Source organism: Hydractinia symbiolongicarpus, chromosome 2, assembly GCF_029227915.1.
Source record: "Hydractinia symbiolongicarpus strain clone_291-10 chromosome 2, HSymV2.1, whole genome shotgun sequence".
Classification (NCBI taxonomy): Eukaryota; Metazoa; Cnidaria; class Hydrozoa; order Anthoathecata; family Hydractiniidae; genus Hydractinia; species Hydractinia symbiolongicarpus.
Genome location: NC_079876.1, coordinates 29714361 through 29734799, shown reverse-complemented (window position 1 = coordinate 29734799; position 20439 = coordinate 29714361). Strand labels below are relative to the sequence as shown.

The window sequence follows — 20439 nt, the reverse complement described above, 5'->3', positions numbered from 1 at the left end:
CTTAGAGAGTTTTGACGGTGGAAATGTGTTAACATCATACGTTGTGGTGAAGTATCGCACATGGCGAAGTGGAATAGCACCAGTAATTCTACCAGATGTTACTTCGCGATGCGTAATTATCCCTTAACATCCCAAAAATTACCTGTCTGATAAGATGATTGAAAGATGCTTGAAGAATTTCAACGTGGAAATGTGTTTGCCATCACACGTTGTGGCGAAGGATCAAATTTGAGAAATAGATTAGCCACAATAATTCTACCAGCCGTTTTTTCACGATGCGCAATTATTACTTCCATATCTCAAAATTTCAAATTCAAAGTCCTAAAAATTACCATCCCTTTTTACAGTTCCAATCAATTTGTTGAATTAGCAAAGCGGCAAATTATTAAAGAGATAAGAAGGTCGACAGATGTCAATGCTCGTACACGACTTAGAATATTAAGGTTCATTGCCAGTACTTTTTCCAAGTTCAAGTTACCTTGGTAACCTGAAATTTCAACCAGGGTGGCCGAGTGGTTAAGGCGTTGGACTTAAGTTCCAATGGACAATTGTCCGCCTGGTTTCGAACCCCACCTCTGGTATTAACTAGGTTAATCTGGGTGATAAGATGTTTGAAGGATGCTTGGAGAAAAAAGCGTGGAAATGTGTTTGCCATGACACGTTGTGGCGAAGTAGCGAACCTGGAGAAATAGAATAGCTGCAATAATTGTACCAGCCGTTACTTAACGATGCGCAATAATACCTTCCATATCTCAATCTTTCAAACTCAAAGTCCCAGATATTACCATCCCTTTTTGCAGCTCCATTCATTTTGTTGAGCTAACAAAATGGCAAATTATTGAAAAATCTGAAGTTAGTCAAATGGTAATGCTCTTGGTTGATTTAGAATACTAAGGTTCATTTCCCGTACTTTCTCCAAATTCAAGTAACTTTGTTAACCAGAATTATCAACCAGGGTGGTCGAGTGGTTAATGCGTTGGACTTAACTTCAAATGGACGAATGTCCGAGTGGGTTCGAACCCCATCCCTGCTATTAGCTAGGCTAACGTTTTTGATAATATGATTGAAGGATGCTGGGAGAGTTTTAACCGTGGAAGTGCGTTAACAAGATACCTTGTGTTGAATTATCCCACATGGCGAAATAGAATAGCCCAAATAATTCTACCAGCCGGTATTTCACGATACGCAATTATTATTTCCATATCACAAATATTAAATTCAAAATCCCAAATATTACCATACTTTTTTGCAGTTCTAGTCAATTTGTTGAATAATCTAAAAGGAAAATTGTTAAAGAAATAAGAAGATCGACAGATATTAATGCTCTTACACGATTTAGAATATTAAGGTTCATTACCAGTATTTTTTCCAAGCTCAAGTAACCTTGGTAACCTAAAATTTCAACCAGTGTTGCCGAGTGGTTAAGGAATTGGACTTAAGTTCCAATGAACGATTGTCCGCGTAGGTACGAACCCCACCACTGGTATTACCTGGGTTAACCTGTGTGATAAGGTGATTGAAGGTATTTGGAGTGTTTTAACCGTGGACATACGTTAACATGACACGTTGTGGGGAAACTTTTTAAAATGGCAAAATAGAATTGCCCCAATAATTCTACCAGCCTTCACGATGCGCAATTATTCCATCCTTATCTCAAAATTTCAAATTCAAAATCCCAAATATTACCATCCCTTTTTGCAGTTCCAGTCAATTTATTGAATTATGAAAACGGGAAAATATTAAGAAAATAAGGACGTCGACAGATGTAAATGCTCTTGCACGTCTAAGAAAACTAAGGTTCATTTCCCGTACTTTTTGCAAATTCAAGTAACCTTACTAACATGAATTTTCAACCAGGCTGGCCGAGTGGTTCAGGCGTTAGACTTAAGTTCCAATGGACAATTGTCTTCGTGGGTTCGAATCCCACCTCTGTTACTAGCTAGATTAACCTGTGTGATAAGATGATTGAAGGATGCTTGGAGAATTTTAACGTGGAAATGTGTTACCATGACACGTTGTGGCGTAGTATCGAACTTGGAGAAATAGAATAGCTACAATAATTTTACCAGCCGTTATTTCACGATGCGCAATTATTTCCTCTATATCCCAAAACTTCAAATTCAAAGTCCCAAATATTACCATTCCTTTTTGCAGTTCCAGTCATTTTGTTGAGTTATCAAAATGGCAAATTATTGAAAAATCTGAATGTCGTCAAGTGGTAATGCTCTTGCACGTCTTAGAATACTAAGGTTCATTTCCACTACTTTTTCCAAGTCAAGTAACCTTATTAACCTTAAATTTTAACCAGGGTGGCCGAGGGGTTAAGGCGTTGGACTAAATTTACAATGGACGATTGTCCGCGTGAGTTCGAACCCCACCTCTGGTATTAGCTAGGTTAACCTGTGGGATAAGATGATTGAAGGATGGTTAGAGAGTTTTAACCGCGGAAATGTGTTAACATGGAACGTTGTGGAGAAGTATCTCACATGCCGAAATAGAATAGCCCCAATAATTCTACCAGCCGTTACTTCACGATGGGCAATTATGCCTTCCATATCTCAAAAGTTCAAACTCCAAATCTAAAATATTATCATCCCCTTTTGAAGTCCAATTGATTTTGTTGAGTTATCAAAACGGCAAATTATTGTAAAATCTGAAGGTCGTCAAATGGTAATGCTCTTGTTCGATTTAGAATACTAAGGTTGATTTCCCGTACTTTTTCCAAATTCAAATAACCTTATTAACCTGAAATTTCAATCAGGGTGGCCGAGTGGTTAAGGCGTTGGATTTTAGTTCCATTGGACGACTGTCTGCGTGGGTTCGAATCCCATTTCTGGTATTAGCTAGGCTAATCTGGGTGATAAGATGATTGAAGGATGCTTGGAGAATTTAAGCGTGGAAATGTGTTTGCCATGACACGTTGGTGCGAAGTATCGAACCTGGAGAAATAGAATAGCTGCAATAGTTGTACAAGCCGTTACTTCTCATGCGCAATTATTCCTTCCATATCTCAAAATTTCAATCTCAAAATCCCAAATATTACCATACATTTTTGCAGTTCTAGTCAATTTGTTGAATTATCTAAACGGAAAATTCTTAAAGAAATAAGGACGTCGACAGATGTTGCTCTTGCACGTCTTGGCAAACTAAGGTTCATTTCCAGTACATTTTACAAGTTAAAGTAACCTTGGTAACCTGAATTTTCAACCAGAGTGGTCGAGTGCTTAAGGTGTTTGACTTAATTTCCATTGGACGATTGTCTGCGTGGGTTCGAACCCCACCTCTGGTATTAGCTGGGTTAACCTATGTGATAAGATGATTGAAGGATGCTTGGAGTGTTTTAACCGTGGAAATACGTTAACATGACACGTTGTGGTGAAATTTGGAAAATGACAAAATGGAATAGCCCCAATAATTTTACCAGCCGTTACTTCACGATGCGCAATTATTCCTTCCATATCTCAAAATTTCAAACTCAAAATCCCAAATATTACCATCCTTTTTTGCAGTTCCAGTCAATTTGTTGATTTATGAAAACGGGAAAGTATTAAAGAAATAAGAAGGTCGTCAAGCGGTAATGCTTTTGTTCGATTTAGAATACTAAGGTTCATTTCCTGTACTTTTTGCAAATTCAAGTGACCGTACTAACTTCAAATTTTACCTAGGGTGGCTGAGTGGTTAAGGCGTTGGACTTAAACTCCAATGGGCAATTGTCCTCCTGGGTTCGAACCCCACCTCTGGTATTAGCTAGATTAACCTGTGTGATAAGATCATTGAAGGATGCTTGGAGAATTTTAACGTGGAAATGTGTTTGCCATGACACGTTGTGGCGTAGTATCGAACTTCGAGAAATAGAATATCTGCAATAATTCAACCAGCCGTTATTCCACGATGCGCAATTATTCCTTCCATATCTCAAAATTTCATACATTTTGCAGGTCAAGTCATTTTAATGAATTATCAATGCGGCATATTATTGAAGAAATAAGGAGGTCGACAGATGTTAATGCTCTTACACGATTTAGAACATTAAGGTTCATTGGCAGTAATTTTTTCAAGTTCAAGTGACCTTACTAACATGAGTTTTCAACCAGGGTGGCCGAGTGGTTAAGGCGTTAGACTTAAATTCCAATGGACAATTGTCCTCCTGGGTTCGAACCCCACCTCTGGTATTAGCTAGATTAACCTGTGTGATAAGATGATTGAAGGATGCTTGGAGAGTTTTAACCGTGGAAATGTGTTAACATGATACACTGTGGTGAAGTATCGCACATGGCGAAATGAAATAGCACCAATAATTCTACCAGCCGTTTCTTCACGATGCGCAATTATGCCTTCCATATCTCAAAATTTCAACCTCAACATCCCAAAAATTAACCTGTGTGATAAAATGATTGAAGGATGCTTGGACAATTTCAACGTGGATATGTGTTTGCCATGACACGTTGCGGCGAAGTATCGAACTTCGAGAAACAGAATAGCTACAGTAATTCAACAAGCTGTTATTTCACGATGCGCAATTATTCCTTCCATATCTCAAAATTTTAAGTTCAAAGTCCCAATTATTATCATCTCTTTTTGCAGTTCCAGTCAATTCGTTGAATTATCAAAGTGGTAAATTATTAAAGAAATAAGAAGGTTGACAGATGTCAATGCTCTTACACGACTAAAAACACTAAGGTTCACTGCTAGTACTTTTTCCCAGTTCAAGTAACCTTATTAACCTGATAATTCAACGTGTGTGGCCGAGTGTTTAAGGCGTTTGACCTAAGTTCCAATGGACAATTCTTAGCATGGTTTCGAACCCCACCTCTGGCATCACCTAGATTAACCTGTGTAATAAGATGATTGAAGGATGCTTGGAGAATGTTAAACGTGGAAATGTGTTACCATGACACGTTGTGGCGAAGTATCGAACTTCGTGAAATAGAATAGCTACAAAAACTCAACCAGCCGTTATTTCACGATGCGCAATTATTCCTTCCATATCTCAAAACTTCATACATTTTGCAGGTCCAGTCAATTTAATGAATTATCAATGCGGCAAATTATTGAAGAAATAAGAAGGTCGGCAGATGTTAATGCTCTTACACGATTTAGATGACACGTTGTGGCGAAGTATCGAACCTGGAGAAATAGAATAGCTGCAATAATTGTACCACCCGTTACTTCTCATGCGCAATTATTCCTTCCATATCTCAAAATTTCAAACTCAAAATCCCAAATATTACCATACTTTTTTGCAGTTCTAGTCAATTTGTTGAATTATCAAAATGGCAAATTGTTAAAGAAAAAAGAAGATCGACAGACATTAATGCTCTTTCACGATTTAGAAAACTAAGGTTCATTTCCAGTACTTTTTCCAACTTCAAGTAAACTTATTAACCTGAAAGTTATACCAGGGTGGCCAAGTGGTTAAGGCGTTGGACTTTAGTTCCAATGAAAAATTGTCCGCGTGGGTTCGAAACCCACCTCTGGTATCAGCTAGTTTAATCTGGGTGACAAGATCATTGAAGGATGCTTGGAGAATTTAAGCGTGAATATGTGTTACCCTGACACGTTGTGGCGAAGTATCGCACTTCGAGAAACAGAATAGCTACAGTAATTCAACAAGCCGTTATTTCACGATGCGCAATTATTCCTTCCATATCTCAAAATTTCAAATTCAAAGTCCCAAATATCACCATCCGTTTTTGCAGTTCCAGTCAATTCGTTGAATTATCAAAGTGGTAAATTATTAAAGAAATAAGAAGGTTGACAGACGTCAATGCTCTTACACGACTTAAAACACTAAGGTTCACTGCCAGTACTTTTTCCCAGTTCAAGTAACCTTATTAACCTGATAATTCAACGTGTGTGACCGAGTGTTTAAGGCGTTTGACCTAAGTTCCAATGGACAATTCTCAGCGTGGTTTCGAACCCCACCTCTGGCATCACCTAGATTAACCTGTGTAATAAGATGATTGAAGGATGCTTGGAGAATGTTAAACGTGGGAATATGTTACCCTGACACGTTGTGGCAAAGTATCGAACTTCGAGAAATAGAATAGCTACAATAGTTCAACCAGCCGTTATTTCACGATGCGCAATTATTCCTTCCATATCCCCAAAATTTCATACATTTTGCAGGTCCAGTCAACTTAATGAATTATCAATGCGGCAAATTATTGAAGAAATAAGAAGGTCGACAGATGTTAGTGCTCTTACACGATTTAGAATATTAAGGTTCATTGGCAGTAATTTTTTCAAGTTCAAGTGACCTTACTAACGTGAGTTTTCAACCAGGGTGGCCGAGTGGTTAAGGCATTAGACTTAAATTCCAATGGACAATTGTCCTCGTGGTTTCAAACCCCACCTCTGGTATTAGCTAGATTAACCTGTGTGATAAGATGATTGAAGGATGCTTGGAGAATTTTAACGTGGAAATGTGTTTGCCATGACACGTTGTGGCGTAGTATCGAACTTGGGTAAGTAAGTAAGTAAGTTATATTTGCCATCATTATAAAATCGTTAAAAATATTTACAGAGAAAAAGAAATTGAAAACAAATAAATAAAATAATAAACTATATATAATATTAAAATGTATCATAAAAAATATAAAAAAAATTAAATGCAATTTTCCTGAGTGTTGATATGTTTGATGGCTGGATAACACAAAACAAGCCAAGGCGAGATTTCCATTGTGGTCCATTTCTACCCTTATAGAAAAAAAAAAGATAAGCAAAACGAAAACGAAAGGATTATCAAAAGATCATATGAATTTAATTCACAAAATCATCTGAGTCCCTTCTTGTTATAACATCAAAATAGTGCTTTTTTAGGTTGTGTTTAAAACTGTGTGTAGTACTAGATCTTTTAAGACCCTCAGGAAGAGTATTCCATAAGGAGGGTCCAAGGTAGGAAAGACACTGTTGACCTTGGGATGTTTTTACACAAGATTGTTCAAGCCTCTGGAATGATGAACGAGTCAAAGCTCTTCTATGACTTGATGGAATAAATACATCAGACATGTACAGAGGACATTTTTTCTGAAAAAATTTATATGCATGATTGTTTACGCATACTTTAAACCTTTCGCCAACTGGTAGCCAATTTATTTCCTTAAAATCCGTAGCACCTACATGTGATCTGCTACTTTTTTGTAAACAGAAGCGAACACATTCGTTTTGAGCAACCTGGAGCTTCTTTTTTAAAACTTTTGTCAGGTTTGGATACCACACAGTACTGGCATAGTCGAAATGTGGTTGAATTAAAGAGTTATAAAGAAGTCGTCGCAGATCCTTGTTCAAAAATGAGCTTTGACGATAAAGAAATTTAATTTTGCTATTAATTTTGTTAATCACATGTAAGGCCATTGACTCACCAGACAGTGATTGGTCAAAGATGCAACCAAGATATTCAACTTTCGTATGCTGCTTGATTTCTACTCCATTGTAGGAAATATTAAGTTTTTCTGCTTTCTTAATTTTTCCCCTGGAGGCAAAAAGAATAGACTTAGTTTTATCTTCACCAAAGTGTATGCTGAGTTTGTTGTCCACAAACCAATCACATAAATTACTGAAGTCTGTATTAAGAGCATTTTCCATCTCAGTTATGTCTTTGTGTTGAAATAAGAGACATGAATCATCTGCGTAGAGAAAAAGATCACATTGTACTAAAGCTTGTGGCATATCGTTTACATAAAGTAAGAACAGAAGTGCACCCAAGATAGAACCTTGGGGAACACCACATTCCAGTTTACCTGGATTAGATGATAAGTTATCTATTGACACACAAAATGTTCTGTTTGCAAGGTAAGACCTGAACCAAAGAATTACTTCATTTGAAAATCCAAGAGTTCCTAATTTTTCCAAAGGTATGGAGTGGTTGATGGTATCGAAAGCTTTTTGTAGGTCAATGAGGATCATACCAGACAGCAAGCCTGCATCAAAACCTTTTGAAATTTTGTCATGTATATATGATAGACAAAAATCTGTTGAATGACAGCTTCTAAAGCCAGACTGAAATTTTAATAATATATTGTTTTCGTCTAAGAAAGCTTGTGTTTGGTTATGGACCACTCTTTCAATAATTTTAGAAAAATGAGGAAGCAAAGATATAGGGCGGTAGTTCTTTGGATCAGTTCTTGATCCCTTCTTATATAGTGGCTTAAGTTTAGCTATCTTACATTCACTAGGGAAAGATGACAGTGAGATAGAAAGATTACATAATTGAGTTATTGGTCTGCAAAGAACATCAGCACCATCCTTCAAGAAAATTCCAGATATAGTATCAAGTCCTGGTGCTTTTGTTGTACTAGTATCATTCAGCAAATTCAGCACATCTTCTTCTAAGACTTGCTGAAAATTGAATATCTTGTTTCCAATGTTTAGCGATTTGTAATATAAGATGACAGCATTTATTCCAAATCTATTTGAGGGCTTAGGAAGATTTTGAAGCAGCCCATCTGCTAGACCAGAGAAAAAGTTCCTAAATATCTCTAGTTTTGATTTTGTATCAAAATGTAAGGCATCCTCATCCTTTAGACAGTAGTTCGGATCTGACTTCTTTGAGTTGTCAAGTCCCATAGACTTTAGAGTCTTCCATAGTTCCTTAGGCTTACCTGTGTTTTCTGTTATTTTGTTTTTATAGTATTCTTTTTTCTTTTTATTGATCAAATTTTGCTTCATTCCAGAGGTCAGAATCAATTTGTAATTTTGACTTCTTAAACTTTTTAAAAAGTTTATCTCTAGTAGCAATCTTGTCTGCAATCTCACCATCAAACCATTCCTGGGAGTTGCATTTAATTCTGGCCTCTTTAGTAGGTGCTATAGTATCTATTACTGACATTAGTTTTGTCAAAAAATCAGAGTAGGCCAGATCAATGTCCGTAAACTCATTATAATTTGGAAAGTTTGTATCCCTTAGGAGACCCTGATACTGTTCCTTTGTGTAGTTTTTAAAAGATCGAAATTTGATATGTTTGTGGGTATTAAACTTGACTTTTTTGACTTTTCTGGTGCAGAAAATCATTTGGTGATCTGATAGTCCAACATTTAAAACTCCACTTTGAGAAACTTTACCAACACAATTTGTTAAAAAGTGGTCAATAACTGTTGCAGTAGCACAAGTTACCCTTGTAGGCTCAACAATCAATTGTTTAAGGCCATAAAGCGAACAAAATTCTACATATTGCTTTTGCAATCCAGAGACATGATCACTCTTAAGTGCTGTCTTATTCATTTTAAAAATACTTCTACCATTACAAAGAGTATTGATATTAAAGTCTCCCAAGAGATAGAATTCTTTCTCATCAAAATCTAATGTAGTAAATTCATCTGAAATATTATTGACAAAATTATTTTGATCTGGTGGACTGTAAAACACTCCAACAGTGAAAGGCTTTGTTTTAGGAAATAAAACATCAAACATGACACATTCCAAATTTTCTGAAAGCCGCTTATGAGAATTGTAACAAATATCATTTCTAATAAAGCAAGCAAAACCTCCTCCATGCCTGTTTCTGTCACATTTAAGGAGGTTATAGCCTTCAATAGATACCTCAGAATCTGTTACAGTGTTATCTAGTTTAGATTCTGTTATACCAATAATAGCTATTTTAGTTGAGAACGCTATTGCCCTAAGTTCATCAATTTTAGGTAAAAGCGAATTAATGTTGACATGAGCCATATGAAACCCTCGCTTCTTGAACACGTTCCAGTCCTCATTCACAGTTGTCATATCCACAGGAGGGCCAGGGTTTAGACTTATGTCACCAGAAAGAAGAATCAATGAACAAAGATAGTTTGTCTGGTTTTTCCTGCTTAAAGCAAGAAAAGACAACATATAGTACTTGATGTTAGTTTCTAAGTTCTTATTAGTAATTTCGTTACAAAGAGCTACAGATTCAGGCACGAAGAAAGATGATTTGTTACAACGCTCAAGTTTGGAGTATTTACAAACTTCATTGTGATAACTATGTACAACAAGTGTAACTATGGCAATTTCAAAGAAACAACCAGCTGATGCAAGCAATAAGTTTCTCTTTCTACAGCTCATAACTTTAAGAAAGTTAACTATGATGAAGACGAAAAATATAAAAATATTTTCAGGAATGTAGATGTTTGCATAGTTATTGGCCAGTTCTTTCTGCAGGTTAATACTGTTTTTTCTCCTTTCAAACCGTCAAAGGTTTGATTATAAATATAAAAAGGTGAGAATAATAATTTATGAACAGGTAAAATTGTCTTACTATTTAATATAGTGCTATTTACAAATTCAGGCTTAATATTTTCAAAAATTGAAATTGAACAGTTAATAAAAAACAAACAGAAAATTATGTTAAAAAATAAATAAAAATTAAAAATTTTGGTTTGCGTTTTCCTTTTACCTTGTGTTAGTTTATCACGAAACAAGTTGTTAAGTTCCGTATTACTTGTCGTTGTTGGTACCTTTTTACGAGTAGGTTCACTAGTTTTTCGTTTCACAGTTTTTAGTTTTACTGTTTTTTCGCGTTTCTTTTTCAGCCTTTTTTCGTATCTAATAGGAATTTCAGTTTGTGCACTTACTGGAGGTTGATGAACATAATCACATTCATGAAATATAAATGGTATTTTGGTTGTATTGTTCATCTTTTTACAGTTATGTTCACTGGTGCAAACATTTATCCTACTAGCGTTTATCTTGATGGCCGAAGTAATAGATAAGGCCAACTTTTCATTACCTTTCTTGACTAGATGTAAGCAATCCCCATAGTACAGAGACATATTTAGAGTATTGTCTCTACATACCCAATCCGTTTCTGGCATTAAAAACTCAAGGTTTTTCTTTGTACAAATTTTACTCAAAGAACAGTTGACATTATCTATTTTTCTCCATAAGTTAGAAATATGGAAATCACGAGGTAGAATTCCACACACAATAATCCTCAAGTTTGCTTTTTTCTTACGACGCGCGATACCTATAGATGTTACACCATCCGCAATGTCTTTAGGTACACTGTTATGTAGGTTGTTGGTACCACAAAGAATGACTACAGTCTTACAGGATGATGGAAGGTTGGTATTTAAAGCTCGCCATAATACATTTTCTACCTTGTCCCCACCAATACCAAGGTTGGTGGTATTGAGTGGTGTGAAGTAGTTGTCCCATACAGCATTGTACCTTGACAAATTAGACACAAGGGAGTCACCAATTAAAATTACTTCGGGTTTACGACTCTTCAAAATTTCATTCAGCTTTACGTGAGTTTTATACCAGGTTGGTCTATTTTCTCGTCTAGCTGGTATTTCACATTTAGATTTGAAAGCAGACATAGTTTAAGGACAAAGCTCACCAATTCAACTCTAACCAAAACTTCACAGCAAATGTTAATAAGCTGGTAGGGCTGATTACCGGTTACAGCCTTTCCGGTTATAATTTCTCACTTTCACAGCAAGTTTTGAACTGGTAGGGCTGGTTTACCGGATTGGTACAGCCTTCACTGTACTGTCTTATACACCTTTTGACTCTCTTTGTTAGTTATACTTTTCCCTTAAACTCAGGGACCTAGAAATAGTGTGACTTTTTTTATCTGTGGAAATAGAATTTATTTATTTTTATCTGGGGAAATAGAATAGCTACAATAATTCTACCAGCCGTTATTTCACGATGCGCAATTATTCCCTCTATATCCCAAAATTTCAAATCCAAAGTACCAATTATTACCATCCCATTTTGCAGTTCCAGTCAATTTGTTGAGGCATCAAAGCGGCTAATTATTAAGGAAATAAGAAGGTCGACAGATGTCAATGCTCTTGCCCGACTTTGAATACTAAGGTTCATTGCCAATACTTTTTCCACGTTCAAGTAACCTTATTAACCTGATAATTCAACCTGTGTGGCCGAGTGTTTAAGGCGTTTGACCTAAGTTCCAATGGAAAATTCTCAGCGTAGGTTCGAACCCCAACTCTGGTATCACCTAGATTAACCGGTGTGATAAGATGATTGAAGGATGCTTGGGGAATTTTAACGCGGAAATATGTTAACATGATACGTTGTGGTGAAGTATCGCACATGGCGAAGTGGAATAGCACCGATAATTCTACCAGATGTTACTTCACGATGCGTAATTGTGCCTTAAAATCCCAAAAATTAACCTGTCTGATAAGTTGATTGAAGGATGTTGGAAAATTTCAACGTGCAAATGTGTTTGCCATGACACGTTGTGGCGAAATATCGAGCATGACGAAAAGTAATAGCCGCAATAATTTTACCAGCCGTTATTTCACGATCCGCAATTATTCCTTCCATGTCACCAAATTTCAAGTTCCAAATCTCAAAGATTACTATCCCTTTTTGCAGTTCCAGTCAATTCAATGAATTATCAAAACGGAAACCTTTTTAGGAAATAAGGATGTCGTCAAATGGTAATGCTCTTGCACGTCTTAGAATACTAAAGTAAATTTCCAGTACTTTTTTTCAACTTCAAGTAAACTTATTAACCTGAAAGTTATACCAGGGTGGCCAAGTGGTTAAGGCGTTGGACTTTAGTTCCAATGAAAAATTGTCCGCGTGGGTTCGAACCCCACCTCGGGTATCAGCTAGTTTAATCTGGGTGACAAGATGATTGAAGGATGCTTGGAGAATTTAAGCGTGAAAATGTGTTTGCCATGACACGTTGTGGCGAAGTTTCGAACCTGGAGAAATATAATAGCTGCAATAGTTGTACCAGCCGTTACTTTTCAATGCGCAATTATTCCTTCATTCTCAAAATTTCGAACTCAAAATCCCAAATATTACCATACTTTTTTGCAGTTCTAGTCAATTTGTTGAATTATGAAAACGGGAAAATATTAAAGAAATAAGAAGGTCGTCAAATGGTAATGCTCTTGTTCGATTTAGAATACTAAGGTTCATTTCCCGTACTTTTTGCAAATTCAAATAACTTTACTAACTTGAAATTTTACCTAGGGTGGCTGAGTGGTGAAGGCGTTGGACGTAAGTTCAAATGGATGATTGTCCAAGTGGGTTCGAACCCCAACTCTGGTATTAGCTAGGTCAACCTGTGTGATAAGATGATTGAAGGATGCTTGGAGAATTTTAAACGTGGAAATGTGTTACCGTGACACGTTGTAGCGAAGTATCGAAATTCCAGAAATAGGATAGCTACAATAATTAAACCAGCCGCTATTTTACGATGCGCAATTATTCCTTCCATATCTCAAAATTTCATACATTTTGCAGGTCCAGTCAATTTAATGAATTATCAATGCAGCAAATTATTAAAGAAATAAGAAGGTCGGAAGATGTTAATGCTCTTACACGATTTACACTATTAAGGTTCATTGGCAGTACTTTTTCCAAGTTCAAGTGACCTTACCAATCTGAATTTTCAACCAGGGTGGCCGAGTGGTTAAGGCGTTAGACTTAAGTTCCAATGGACAATTGTCTTCGTGGGTTCGAACCCCACCTCTGTTATTAGCTAGATTAACCTGTGTGATAAGATGATTGAAGGATGCTTGGAGAATTTTAACGTGGAAATGTGTTTGCCATGACACGTTGTGGCGTAGTATCGAACTTGGAGAAATAGAATAGCTACAATAATTCTACCAACCGTTATTTCACGATGCGCAATTATTTCCTCTATATCCCAAAACTTTAACTTCAAAGTCCAAAATACTACCATCCCATTTTGCAGTTCCAGTCAATTTGTTGAGGCATCACAGCGGCTAATTATTAAGGAAAAAAGAAGGTAGACAGATGTCAATGCGCTTGCCCGACTTTAAATACTAAGGTTTATTGCCAATACTTTTTCCACGTTCAAGTAACCTTATTAACCTGAAATTTCAACCAGAGTGGCTGACTGGTTAAGGCGTTGGACTTAAGTTCCAATGGACGATTGCTTACGTGGATTCGAACCCCTCCAATGGTATTAGCTAGGTTAACCTGTGTGATAAGAAGATTGAGGGATGCTTAGAGAGTTTTAAATGTGAAAATGTGTTACCATGACACGTTGTGGTGAAATACCGAACGTGAAGAAATAAAATAGCCGCAACAATTCTACCATCCGGTATTTCACAATGCGTAATTATTCCTTCCATGTCACCAAATTTCAAGTTCGAAATCTCAAGGATTACCATCCCTTTTTGCAGCTCCATTCATTTTGTTATTATTTATTATTATTATTATCATTATTATTATTATTATTATTATTATTATTATTATTATTATTATTATTATTATTATTATTATTATTATTATTATTATTATTATTATTATTATTATTATTATTATTATTATTATTATTATTATTATTATTATTATTATTATTATTATTATTATTATTATTATTATTATTATTATTATTATTATTATTATTATTATTATTATTATTATTATTATTATTATTATTATTATTATTATTATTATTATTATTATTATTATTATTATTATTATTATTATTATTATTATTATTATTATTATTATTATTATTATTATTATTATTATTATTCATATTTACAGTTGAGTTATCAAAATGGCAAATTATTGAAAAATCTGAAGGTCGTCAAATGGGAATGGTCTTGCAAGTCTTAAAAAACTAAGGTTCATTTCCAGTACTTCTTCCAAGTTCAAGTAAACTTGTTAACTGGAAGTTTCAGCCTGGATAACCGAGTGGATAAGGCGTTGGATTTAAGCTCCATTGGATGATTGTCTGCGTGGGTTCGAACCCCTCTTATGGTATTAGCTAGGTTAACCTGTGTGATATGATTATTGAAGGATGCTTGGAGAGTTTTAAACATGGAAATGTGTTACCATGACACTTTGTGGCGAAGTATCAAAGTTGGAGAAATAGAATAGCTACAATAATTCTACCAGCCGGTATTTCACAATGCGTAATTATTCCTTCCATGTCACCAAATTTCAATTTCGAAATCTCTAGGATTACCATCCCTTTTTGCAGCTCCATTTATTTTGTTGAGTTATCAAAATGGCAAATTATTGAAAAATCTGAAGGTCGTCATATGGAAATGCTCTTGATCGATTTAGAATACTAAGGTTCATTTCCCGTACTTTTTCCAAATTCAAGTGACCTTATTAACCTGAAATTTCAACCAGGGTGGCCGAGTGCTTAAGGCGTTGGACTTACGTTCCAATGGCCAATTGTCCGCATGGATTCGAACCCCACCTCTGGTATTAGCTAGGCTAACCTGTGTGATAAGAAGATTGAGGGATGCTTGGAGAGTTTTAACCGTGGAAATGTGTTAACATGATACGTTGTTTTCCACGATCAAGTAACCTTATTAACCTGAAATTTCAACCAGGGTGGCCGAGTGGTTAAGGCGTTGGACTTAAGTTCCAATGGACGATTGTCCGCGTGGGTTCCAACCCCACCTCTGGTATTAGCTAGGCTAACCTGTGTGATAAGAAGATTGAGGGACGCTTGGAGAGTTTTAACCGTGGAAATGCGTTAACATGATACCTTGTGGTGAAATATCGCACATGGCGAAATGGAATAGCACCAATAATTCTACAAGCCGTTATTTCACGATTCGCAATTATGCCTTCCATATCCCAAACTTTCAAGCTCAAAATCCCAGATATTACCATCCCATCTTGCAGTTCCATTCATTTTGTTGAGTTATCAAAACGGCAAATTATTGAAAACTCTGAAGGTCGTCAAATGGTAATGCTCTTGGGCGATTTAGAATACCAAGGTTCATTTCCCGTACCCTTTCCAAATTCAAGTAACCTTATTAACCTGAATGTTCAACCAGGGTGGACGAGTGGTTAAGGCGTTGGACTTAAGTTCCAATGGACGATTGTCCGCGTGGGTTCGAACCCCACCTCTGGTATTAGCTAGGCTAAAATGTGTGATGAGAAGATTGAGGGATGCTTGTAGAGTTTTAATCGTGGAAATGTGTTTGCCATGACACGTTGTGGCGAAGTATCGAACTTTGAGAGGTAGAACAGCTGCAATAGTTGTACCAGCCGTTATTTCACAATGCGCAATTATTCCTTCCATGTCTCAAACTTTCAAACCCAAAATCACAGATATTGCCATAATTTTTTGCAGTTCCAGTCAATCTGTTGAGTTATCAAAACGGCAAATTAATGAAAAATCTGAAGGTCGTCATATGGAAATGCTCTTGATCGATTTAGAATACTAAGGTTCATTTCCCGTGCTTTTTCCAAATTCAAGTGACCTTATTAACCTGAAATTTCAACCAGGGTGGCCGAGTGGTTAAGGCGTTGGACTTACGTTCCAATGGCCAATTGTCCGCATGGATTCGAACCCCACCTCTGGTATTAGCTAGGCTAACCTGTGTGATAAGAAGATTGAGGGATGCTTGGAGAGTTTTAACCGTGGAAATGTGTTAACATGATACGTTGTTTTCCACGATCAAGTAACCTTATTAACCTGAAATTTCAACCAGGGTGGCCGAGTGGTTAAGGCGTTGGACTTAAGTTCCAATGGATGATTGTCCGCGTGGGTTCGAACCCCACCTCTGGTATTAGCTAGGCTAACCTGTGTGATAAGAAGATTGAGGGACGCTTGGAGAGTTTTAACCGTGGAAATGCGTTAACATGATACCTTGTGGTGAAATATCGCGCATGGCGAAATGGAATAGCACCAATAATTCTACAAGCCGTTATTTCACGATTCGCAATTGTGCCTTCCATATCCCAAACTTTCAAGCTCAAAATCCCAGATATTACCATCCCATCTTGCAGTTCCATTCATTTTGTTGAGTTATCAAAACGGCAAATTATTGAAAACTCTGAAGGTTGTCAAATGGTAATGCTCTTGGGCGATTTAGAATACCAAGGTTCATTTCCCGTACCCTTTCCAAATTCAAGTAACCTTATTAACCTGAATGTTCAACCAGGGTGGCCGAGTGGTTAAGGCGTTGGACTTAAGTTCCAATGGACGATTGTCCGCGTGGGTTCGAACTCCACCTCTGGTATTAGCTAGGCTTACCTGTGTGATGAGAAGATTGAGGGATGCTTGTAGAGTTTTAATCGTGGAAATGTGTTTGCCATGACACGTTGTGGCGAAGTATCGAACTTGGAGAGGTAGAACAGCTGCAATAGTTGTACCAGCCGTTATTTCACAATGCGCAATTATTCCTTCCATGTCTCAAACTTTCAAACCCAAAATCACAGATATTGCCATAATGTTTTGCAGTTCCAGTCAATCTGTTGAGTTATCAAAACGGCAAATTATTGAAAAATCTGAAGTTCGTCAAATGGTAATGCTCTTGCGCGATTTAAAATAATAAGATTCATTGCCAGTACTTTTTCCAAGTTCAAGTAACCTTATTAACTTGAAATTTCAACCAGGGTGGTCGAGTGGTTAAGGCGTTGGACTTAAGTTCCAATGGACTATTGTCCGCATTGGTTCGAACCCCATCTCTGGTATTAGCTAGGCTAACCTGTGTGATAAGAAGATTGAGGGATGCTTGGCGAGTTTTAACCGTGGAAATGTGTTAACATGATACGTTGTGTTGAATTATCCCACAGGGCAAAATAGAATAGCCCCAATAATTCTACCAGCCGTTACTTCACGATACGCAATAATGCCTTCCATATCTGAAACTTTCAAACTCAAAATCCCTAATATTACCATCCTATTTTGCAGTTCCATTCATTTTGTTGAGTTATCAAAAGGGCAAATTATTCAAAAATCTGAAGTTCGTCAAATGGTAATGCTCTTGCGCGATTTAAAATAATAAGATTCATTGCCAGTACTTTTTCCAAGTTCAAGTAACCTTATTAACTTGAAATTTCAACCAGGGTGGCCGAGTGGTTAAGGCGTTGGACTTAAGTTCCAATGGACTATTGTCCGCATTGGTTCGAACCCCATCTCTGGTATTAGCTAGGCTAACCTGTGTGATAAGAAGATTGAGGGATGCTTGGAGAGTTTTAACCGTGGAAATGTGTTAACATGATACGTTGTGTTGAATTATCCCACAGGGCAAAATAGAATAGCCCCAATAATTCTACCAGCCGTTACTTCACGATACGCAATAATGCCTTCCATATCTGAAACTTTCAAACTCAAAATCCCAAATATTACCATCCCATTTTGCATTTCCATTCATTTTGTTGAGTTATCAAAACGGCAAATTATTGAAAAGTCTGAAGGTCGTCAAATGGTAATGCTCTTGCGCGATTTAAAATAATAAGATTCATTGCCAGTACTTTTTCCAAGTTCAAGTAATCTTATTAACTTGAAATTTCAACCAGGGTGGCCGAGTGGTTAAGGCGTCGGACTTAATTTCCAATGGACGATTGTCCGCGTGGGTTCGAACCCCATCTGTGGTATTAGCTACGCTAACCTGTGTGATATGTGTGAATCTGATTTTTACCCTCGTTAAGCACTTCAAATGAAATTGAAAAAGAAGTGTTTGAAAACGGGGATGAAAATCAAATTACAAATTTTTTACACAATGATTACACTAACGATAGTTATGTATCATCATGGTGTTCTGAAATTTGCGAACAAAGTCATAACAACTCTGAGCCAACACAGTATTTTGCAAGTTCCAATTCTATTCCCTGCGAGTTAAACGCTCATACGAGATTAAATAACTTGCGCATTAAACACCTTCATAGAGTAGCTATTGGGCATATAAATATCAACTCAATAAGAAACAAATTTGAGATGCTTTCTGCGACTGTAGATGGTAATCTTGACATTTTGATGGTCTCAGAGTCTAAAATCGACAACTCTTTTCCCACAGCACAATTTTTTATCAATGGCTATACCAAACCATACAGGCTAGACCGAGACTGTTTCGGTGGCGGTATTCTGCTGTATTTACGGCAAGATATTCCATCCCGACCCATTACCTGTAAATTTCAAAACCATGCAGAATACTTATTAGTGGAAATAAATCTGCGGAAACAAAAGTGGCTCCTCTGTTGCGTATACAACTCTCATAAACAAAATTTGAAAAAACATTTGCAATATATTGAAGAGGAACTTGCTAAACATTCTGCTACTTATGACAATCTTCTTGTGATCGGTGATTTCAATGCTGAACCAAGCGAAATTCCACTTTCTGATTTTGCAAAAATGTATGGTTTGCATAACCTTGTAAAAGAGCCTACTTGTTTTAAAAGCCAATGCAAGCCAACTTGCATCGACTTGATCCTTACTAACAAATCATCAAGCTTTCAACACACTAATGTTGTGGAAACAGGCTTATCTGACTTCCACAAGATGACTGTGACTTTTATGAAAACTAAATTTAAAAAGGGTAAACCGAACATACAACAATATAGGGACTACAAAAAATTTGACCATGAAACTTTCCGGGGGGACCTTTTTAAATCGTTAAATGAAACCGATTTCTTAGGTATTGATCTTGAAGCATCTTTGAACAAAGTCATGAACACTCTTAATATACATGCTCCAAAGAAAACGAAATATTTGAGAACCAACCAAGCACCTTTTGTGAATAAAGAGTTAAATAAGGCAATAATGACTAGATCTAGACTAAGAAATAAATACTTAAAAAACGAAAACGATGAAACTAAAACTGCTTTTAAAAAGCAAAGAAATAAGTGTGTCAAACTAGTACAAAAAAGTAAAGAAACCTACTATAACAATTTAGAGATTAAAAGTGTTACAGATAATAAAAAATTCTGGAACACAGGTAAACCTTGCTTTACTGAGAAAGTCAAAAACAAAGAGCTGATAACATTAGTTGAAAATGGAAAAACTATCACTGATGACCTTGAAATAGCATCGATTTTCAATGATTATTTTTGCAACCTTGTTCCCAATCTTAGAATCAAGCTAAATGAAAATCCACAAAATGATAATGTTTTTAATGATAAATCTATTGAGACCTCGTTATCAAAATTTGCTAATCATCCAAGTGTTGTCAAAATCAAACAGTTTTATGGCGAGTCTGGTAAAAAGCTTTCTTTTAGACGAGTCAGCCTATCTGATGTTACAAAAAAAATTAAAGATTTGGATAAAAATAAAACTACACAGCAGTCTGACATTCCAACGAAAATAATACAGGAAAATTCTGACATTTTTGGAAATGTTTTGTGCAATAGCATAAATTATAACATCGACCAATCCAATTTTCCAAAAAGCCTTAAGAACGCAGACGTCATTCCAGTTTTTAAAAAGGATGACCGTACGGACAAGTGTAACTACCGCCCGGTCAGTATACTGCCTAATATCTCTAAGATATTCGAAAAATGCTTATACGAACAAATTGAAGCTTTTTTCAACCTATTTTTAACAAGCAGCAGTGTGGTTTTCAAAGAGGTTTTAGTATGCAGCAATGCCTTATAGCAATGATCGAAAAATGTAAAAAAAGCCTAGATAATAAAGGATCTTACGCAGCGTTATTGACAGACTTGTCTAAAGCTTTTGACTGTATAAATCACGATTTACTATTGCTAAATTGCACGCTTATGGGTTTGACAAGGATGCTTTGAGATTAATACATAGC

The 20439-nt window shown here is 36.3% G+C and overlaps 9 non-coding genes across 9 annotated transcripts; all 9 read left to right on the top strand.

The window, feature by feature from the left end:
• Positions 1-498: 498 nt before the first annotated feature.
• On the top strand, positions 499-581 carry Trnal-uaa (transfer RNA leucine (anticodon UAA)). The gene has a single exon. It is a non-coding gene; the product is annotated as a tRNA-Leu (tRNA).
• A 1722-nt stretch (positions 582-2303) lies between these two features.
• Positions 2304-2386, top strand: Trnaf-aaa (transfer RNA phenylalanine (anticodon AAA)). The gene has a single exon. It is a non-coding gene; the product is annotated as a tRNA-Phe (tRNA).
• Positions 2387-15277: 12891 nt separating this feature from the next.
• On the top strand, positions 15278-15360 carry Trnal-uaa (transfer RNA leucine (anticodon UAA)). Its single transcript has one exon. It is a non-coding gene; the product is annotated as a tRNA-Leu (tRNA).
• Positions 15361-15730: 370 nt separating this feature from the next.
• Trnal-uaa (transfer RNA leucine (anticodon UAA)) lies at positions 15731-15813 on the top strand. Its single transcript has one exon. It is a non-coding gene; the product is annotated as a tRNA-Leu (tRNA).
• A 371-nt stretch (positions 15814-16184) lies between these two features.
• On the top strand, positions 16185-16267 carry Trnav-uac (transfer RNA valine (anticodon UAC)). The gene has a single exon. It is a non-coding gene; the product is annotated as a tRNA-Val (tRNA).
• A 123-nt stretch (positions 16268-16390) lies between these two features.
• Positions 16391-16473, top strand: Trnal-uaa (transfer RNA leucine (anticodon UAA)). The gene has a single exon. It is a non-coding gene; the product is annotated as a tRNA-Leu (tRNA).
• A 370-nt stretch (positions 16474-16843) lies between these two features.
• On the top strand, positions 16844-16926 carry Trnal-uaa (transfer RNA leucine (anticodon UAA)). Its single transcript has one exon. It is a non-coding gene; the product is annotated as a tRNA-Leu (tRNA).
• Positions 16927-17297: 371 nt separating this feature from the next.
• On the top strand, positions 17298-17380 carry Trnal-uaa (transfer RNA leucine (anticodon UAA)). The gene has a single exon. It is a non-coding gene; the product is annotated as a tRNA-Leu (tRNA).
• Positions 17381-17750: 370 nt separating this feature from the next.
• On the top strand, positions 17751-17833 carry Trnal-uaa (transfer RNA leucine (anticodon UAA)). The gene has a single exon. It is a non-coding gene; the product is annotated as a tRNA-Leu (tRNA).
• The last annotated feature ends 2606 nt before the right edge of the window (positions 17834-20439 follow it).